Source organism: Neomonachus schauinslandi, chromosome 1 (genome assembly GCF_002201575.2).
Source record: "Neomonachus schauinslandi chromosome 1, ASM220157v2, whole genome shotgun sequence".
NCBI lineage: Eukaryota > Metazoa > Chordata > Mammalia > Carnivora > Phocidae > Neomonachus > Neomonachus schauinslandi.
This window is the reverse complement of record NC_058403.1, coordinates 128,356,970-128,363,530: the sequence shown is the minus strand read 5'-3', so window position 1 is coordinate 128,363,530 and position 6,561 is coordinate 128,356,970. Positions and strand designations below refer to the sequence as shown.

At 39.1% G+C, this 6,561-nt stretch overlaps 1 non-coding gene across 1 annotated transcript; it reads right to left on the bottom strand.

Annotated features, from left to right (window-relative positions):
* Positions 1 to 1,650: 1,650 nt before the first annotated feature.
* LOC123326943 lies at positions 1,651 to 1,757 on the bottom strand. Its single transcript, XR_006541413.1, has one exon. It is a non-coding gene; the product is annotated as a U6 spliceosomal RNA (small nuclear RNA).
* Positions 1,758 to 6,561: the final 4,804 nt, after the last annotated feature.

The following is a 6,561-nucleotide window of genomic DNA, read 5'->3' as shown; positions in this document are numbered from 1 at the left end:
TCTTTCTTTTTTTTTTTTAAAGATTTTACTTATTTATTTGAGAGAGAATGAGATAGAGAGAGAGCATGAGAGGGGGAGGGTCAATGGGAGAAGCAGACTCCCTGCTGAGCAAGGAGCCCGACACGGGACTCGATTCTGGGACTCCAGGATCATGACCTGAGCCGAAGGCAGTCGCTTAACCAACTGAGCCACCCAGGCGCGCAAGAGCAGGCTACATTTCATGGAAAGGCAATATGGTCACAGTAGCACTGGCAGCAAAATCTTTGCAGGAAACCTTGTCTTTCTGGCCAGGAACCAAAAAAAGTGGGTTTTTTTCTGTGGGCCAGATAGAATGGGGAGAATCTCAGAGCCCAGGCGAGGTCTGTTTTTTGTAATCCCTTGAGTAGCTGCTTAGAAAAAGAAATTCAGCCAAAGCCAACTGATAAGTTAGAATGAAATGCTAAATATATTCAAAGAATCAAAGAGAAGACAAGAAAGCGGAAATATTTAAAAAATAAAGAAGAAAAATTTGACCAAGAAAAACTGGTAATACAATGGGAGCCTAAATCCAAATTAATTGTTATATTAAATGTTAATGTATAATCACTCTAATTATAAGAGATATAAACAGAGCGGATAAAAAGCAAGACACTATATTCTTCCTGAAGATGCACACTCTGAATATAAAGACACATACAGATTAAAAGAAAAAGACACGACATGCAAACTGTATGCACAAGAAGAATGAAATCATTATTCTAAATATTACATAGAATAGACTTCAAGACAAGAATGTTACCAGAAACAAAAGGGATATTTCATAATGATAAGAGGAACAGTTCATCAGAAAGACACAACAATTATAAGTATGTATGTCTTTAACAACAGAATCTCAAAATACATGTAGCAAACATTGACAGAATGAAAGGAAGAAATAGATAATTCCACAATTACAGTATTTTACAAATAACACCCCTCTTCCAGGATTTGATAGAACAACTGGACAAAAAAATTCAGGAGAGCCCCAGAATATCTGAACAACACCGTTGACCCCTTGGATGTGATTGATCTTTATAGAACACTACATCCAAAACTGTAGACTACGCATTCTTTACATATGCACATGGTGTATTCATGATGACAGATCACATGCTGGGCCACAAAACAAGTCTCAATAAATTTAACAGGACTTACATCATGCAGAGTGTATTATTTGACCACAATAGAATTAAAGTGAAATTAATAACAGAGGGTGTTATGCTAAACAAAATAAGTCAATCAGAGAAAGACAATTATCATATGATCTCACTGATAAGAGGAATTTGCGAAACAAGACAGAGGATCATAGGGGAAGGGAAGGAAAAATGAAACAAGGTGAAACCAGAGAGGGAGACAAACCATAAGAGACTCTTAATCTCAGGAAACAAACTGAGGGTTGCTGGAGTGGAGGGTGGTGGGAGGGATGGGGTGGCTGGGTGATGGACATTGGGGAGGGTATGTACTATGGTGAGTGCTGTGAATTTTGTAAGACTGATGAATCACAGAACTGTACCCCTGAAACAAATAATACATTATATGTTAATAAAAAATTTAACAGAATAATAAAAAGAGATCCAGAAAAACCATGAATACCTGGAAATTAAATAGCATATTTCTTCTTCTTTTTTTTTTTTTAACATGTAATGCTTCATGAATTTGTGTGTCATCCTTGTGCAGGGGCCAAGTTAATCTTCTTGGTGTTTTTCCAATTTTAGTATATGTGCTGCCGAAGTGAGCACATGAAATACCATATTTCTAAATGATTCATGGGCTGAAGACAAAATCACAAAGGAAATTAGAAAATATTTTGAACTGAATGACAATGAATACAACATGCCAAAGCTTATAAGAAGCAGAGAAAGCAGTCTTGAGAAGGAATCTATAGATTTATATACTTATATTAGGAAAGAAGAAAGATTTAAAATCAAGGACTAAGATCCCACTTTAAGAAACTAGGAAAAGAAGAGCAGAGTAAGAATAAAACTAGTAGAAGGAAGGAAATTATAAAGAGAAGAGAGTAAGTCATTGAAAGAGAACAGACAATAGAGAAAATTAACAAATCTGAAAGCTGGTCCTTTGAAGAGATCCACAATATTGCCGAACTTATAATGAGACTGATGAAAAAAAGGGAGAGAACACAAATCACTATTAGCAGGGATAAGGAGGAATTATCAGCTACAGATCCTTCAAAAATTAAAAGGATAATAAGAAAATATTATGGGCCTTTTTTTTTTGCCAACATGTTAAAAACACTTAAGACAAAATGGAGAAATTTCTTGGAAAATACAACTTACCAAAAATGACAAAAGAAAAAACAGAAAATCACAATAACCCTATTATATGTTTTAAAGATCAAATTTATTATCAAAAACTATCTCACTGAGACAAATCTAGGTCCCAATGATTTCAATGGTGAAGTCTATGAAAAATTTCATGAAAAAAAACCTTACCTTATACAAATTTTTTCAGAAAATAGAAGTGATCACTGCACAACTTATTCTAAGATGCTAGAATTATTTTTATATCAAAACATTCAAAGAAATTACAAGAAAACTACAGATCATTATCTCTCATAATTATAGATATAAAAATCATTAACAAAATATTAGCTAATGGGCAAAGGGGATCAAAAAGTACAACTTCCAGGAATAAAATAAATAAGTCATGGGGACATAATCTACAGCATGGTGACTGTAGTTAATAATACCGTCTTGCATATTTGGAAGTTGCTATGAGAGATCTTAAAAGTTCTCATCACGGGGGGCGGAGCAAGATGGCGGAGGAGTAGGAGACCGGGATTTCGTCTGGTCTCAGGAATTAAGCTGGAGAGGGATCAAACCATTCTGAACACCTACGAACTCAACAGGAGATCAAAGAAAAGAACAGCAACAACTCTCTGAACAAAAAAGCGACCACTTTCTGGAAGGTAGGACGTGCGGAGAAGTGAATCCGAGGCGATATTCGGGAGGATAGACGGCGGGGGAGGGGGCCTCTGTCGGCCCCTTCTGGCAAGTGCAAGTGATAGAGCCGCGGAGCACAAAATCGGAACTTTTAAAAGTCTGCTCCACTGAGGGATGTGGCTCCAGTGGCTAAGCTTGGGGTGGAACCCTCTGGGACAGTGTGGTCTCAGGACCCTTGGGGTCACAGAAAGACCGTGGGTGCCTGAGTGCAGCAGAGCTCCCAGGTATTGGAGCGGGGAAGCCGGCTGCAGAGACGGAGCCGAGGCGCGGGCTCTCAGCTCAGGGGTGCCATAACCCGTGATCCGTGGCACAGTCGGGCCACTGCTCCTCCAGCAGGGACCCAACAAGTGGCAGATCTGGGGAGACTCCCCTTTCCCCCCTGGGAGGAGCGGTGTGGGAGCACACCGCAGGGATCTGCTGGGTTTGGAGACTCTACACGGGGTCAGGTGCCAGAGATAGAAACGCTTGGTCACAGGCCCAGTGAGCACGGAGTGCGGCCGGAGACCGGGGAGATGGGAGTGATTGACTGCTTTTCTCTGGGGGCTCACTGAGGAGCGGGGCCCCGAGTTCTCGGCTCCTCCAGGGTGGAGATTGGGAGGCCGCCATTTTCACTCTCGGCCTCCAAAGCTGTACGGAAAGCTTGCAGGGAACAAAAGTTCCCGAGAGCAAACCCGAGCAGATTACTTAGCCTGGACTGGGCAAGGGCAGGGCAATTCCGCCTCCGGCAAAGACATTTGGGAACCATGGCAACAGGCCCCTCCCCAGAAGATCAGCAAGAACTGCCAGCCAAGACCAAGTTTACTGATCAATAAGACCGGCAGAACTCTAGTGCTAGGGGAATAATGCACATAGAATCCATGGCTTTTTTACCATGATTCCTTAGTCATTCAAAGTTAATTTTTTTTAAACTACCTTTTTTTTTTTTAATTTTTCTTTTTCCCTTTTTCAACCAACATCTTATCAATCCCCTTTTTAAAAAAAATTTTTATTTTTCATTGTTAGAGTCATATTCTATCCCTTCATAGTAGTTACCCTTATCTTTGGCATATACATATAAGTTGTTCTCTCTTTAAAATTTTGAGATAATTTCTTCTAACAGATCAAAATATACCCTAAATCTCTAGTGTATGGTTTTGTTCTACTCTCCTGCCTGATCACTCCCTTTTTTTTAAAAAAATCCTCTTCTTTTTTTTTTAAACATCTTATCAACTCCTTTTATAAAATTTTTTATAATTTTCATCTTTACAGTCATATTCCATCCCTTCATCATATCAACCCTTATTTTTGTACATATATAAGTTTTTCTTTCTTTAAAATTTGGGAGGCACTTTCTTCTAACAGATCAAAATACACCCAAAATCTAGTGTGTGGCACTAATCTATGCACCAGACTGATCATATTTGATCATATTCTGGTTTTTTTTTTGTTCTGTTTTTGTTTGTTTTTATCTTTTTCTTTTTTTTTCTTTTTCTTTTTTCTTTCTTTCCCTTTCTTTTCCCCTGGCTTCAGGTCTTTTCTGATTTGTTTAGAGTATATTTTCTGGGGACGTTGTTACCCTGTTAGCATTTTGTTCTCTCATTAATCTATTCTCCTCTGGACAAAATGACAAGATGGGAAAAATCACCTCAACAAAAAGAACAAGAGGTAGTACCGACTGCCAGGGACCTACTCAATACAGACATTAGTATGATGTCGGATCTAGAGTTCAGAATCATCACTTTAAAGATACTAGCTGGGCTTGAAAAAAGCATGGAAGTTATTAGAGAAATGCTTTGTGGAGAAATAAAAGAACTAAAGTCTAACGAAGTCAAAATCAAAAAAGCTATTAATGAGGTACAATCAAAAATGGGGGCGCTTGGGGCACCTGGTGGCTCAGTCGTTAAGCATTCACCTTCGGCTCAGGTCATGCTCCCAGGGTCCTGGGATCGAGCCCCGCATCGGGCTCCCTGCTCAGCCAGAAGCCTGCTTCTCCCTCTCCCAATCCCCCTGCTTGTGTTCCCTCTCTCGCTGTCTCTCTCTCTGTCAAATAAATAAATAAAATCTTTAAAAAAAAATGGGGGCGCTAACTGCTAAGATAAATGAGGCAGAAGAGAGAATCAGTGATATAGAAGACCAAATGATGGAAAATAAAGAAGCTGAGAAAAAGAGAGATAAACAACTACTGGATCACGAGGGCAGAATTCGAGAGATAAGCAATACCATAAGACGAAACAACATTAGAATAATTGGGATCCCAGAAGAAGAAGAAAGAGAGAGAGGGGCAGAAGGTATATTGGAGCAAATTATAGCAGAGAGCTTCCCTAATTTGGGGAAGGAAACAGGCATCAAAATCCAGGAGGCACAGAGAACCCCCCTCAAAATCAATAAAAATAGGTCAACACCCGACATCTAATAGTAAAACTTAGGAGTCAGAGACAAAGAGAAAATCCTGAAAGCAGCTCGGGAGAAGAGATCTGTAACCTACAATGGTGGAAACTTTAAATTGGCAACAGACCTATCCACAGAGACCTGGCAGGCCAGAAAGGACTGGCATGATATATTCAGAGCACTAAATGAGAAAAATATGCAGCCAAGAATGCTATATTCAGCAAGGCTGTCATTGAAAATAGAAGGAGAGATAAAAAGCTTCCAGGACAAACAAAAACTAAAGGAATTTGCAAACACAAAACCAGCCCTACAAGAAATATTGACAGGGGTCCTCTAAGCAAAGAGAGAGCCTAAAAGCAACATAGACCAGAAAGGAACACAGACAATATACAGTAACAGTCACCTTACAGGCAATACAATGGCACTAAATTCATATCTTTCAATAGTTTCCTCCTAAGAGGAAAGTATATAGCAATACAAGCCTTTCTCAAGAAACAAGAAAGGTCTCAAATACACAACTTAACCCTACACCAAAGGAGCTGGAGAAAGAACAGCAAATAAAGCCTAAACCCAGCAGGAGAAGAGAAATAATAAAGATCAGAGCAGAAATGAAATAGAAACCAAAAGAACAGTAGAACAGATCAATGAAACTAGGAGCTGGTTCTTTGAAAGATTTAACAAGATTGATAAACTCCTGGCCAGACTTATCAAAAAGAAAAGAGAAATGACCCAAATCAACAAAATCATGAAGGAAAGAGGAGAGATCACAAACAACACCAAAGAAATACAAACAATTATAAGAACATATTATGTGCAACTATATGCCAGCAAATTAGATTACCTGGAAGAAATGGATGCATTCCTAGAGATGTATCAACTACCAAAACTGAACCAGGAAGAAATAGAAAACCTGAACAGACCTATAACCACGAAGGAAATTGAAGCAGTCATCAAAAATCTCCCAACAAACAAAAGCCCAGGGCCAGATGGCTTCCCAGGGGAATTCTACCAAACATTTAAAGAAGAATTAATACCCATTCTTCTGAAACTGTGCCAAAAAATAAAAATGGAAGGAAGACTTCCAAACTCGTTTTATGAGGCCAGCATTACCTTGATCCCCAAACCAGACAAAGACCCCATCAAAAAGGAGAATTACAGACCAATATCCTTGATGAACATGGATGCAAAAATTCTCACCAAAATACTAGCCAATAGG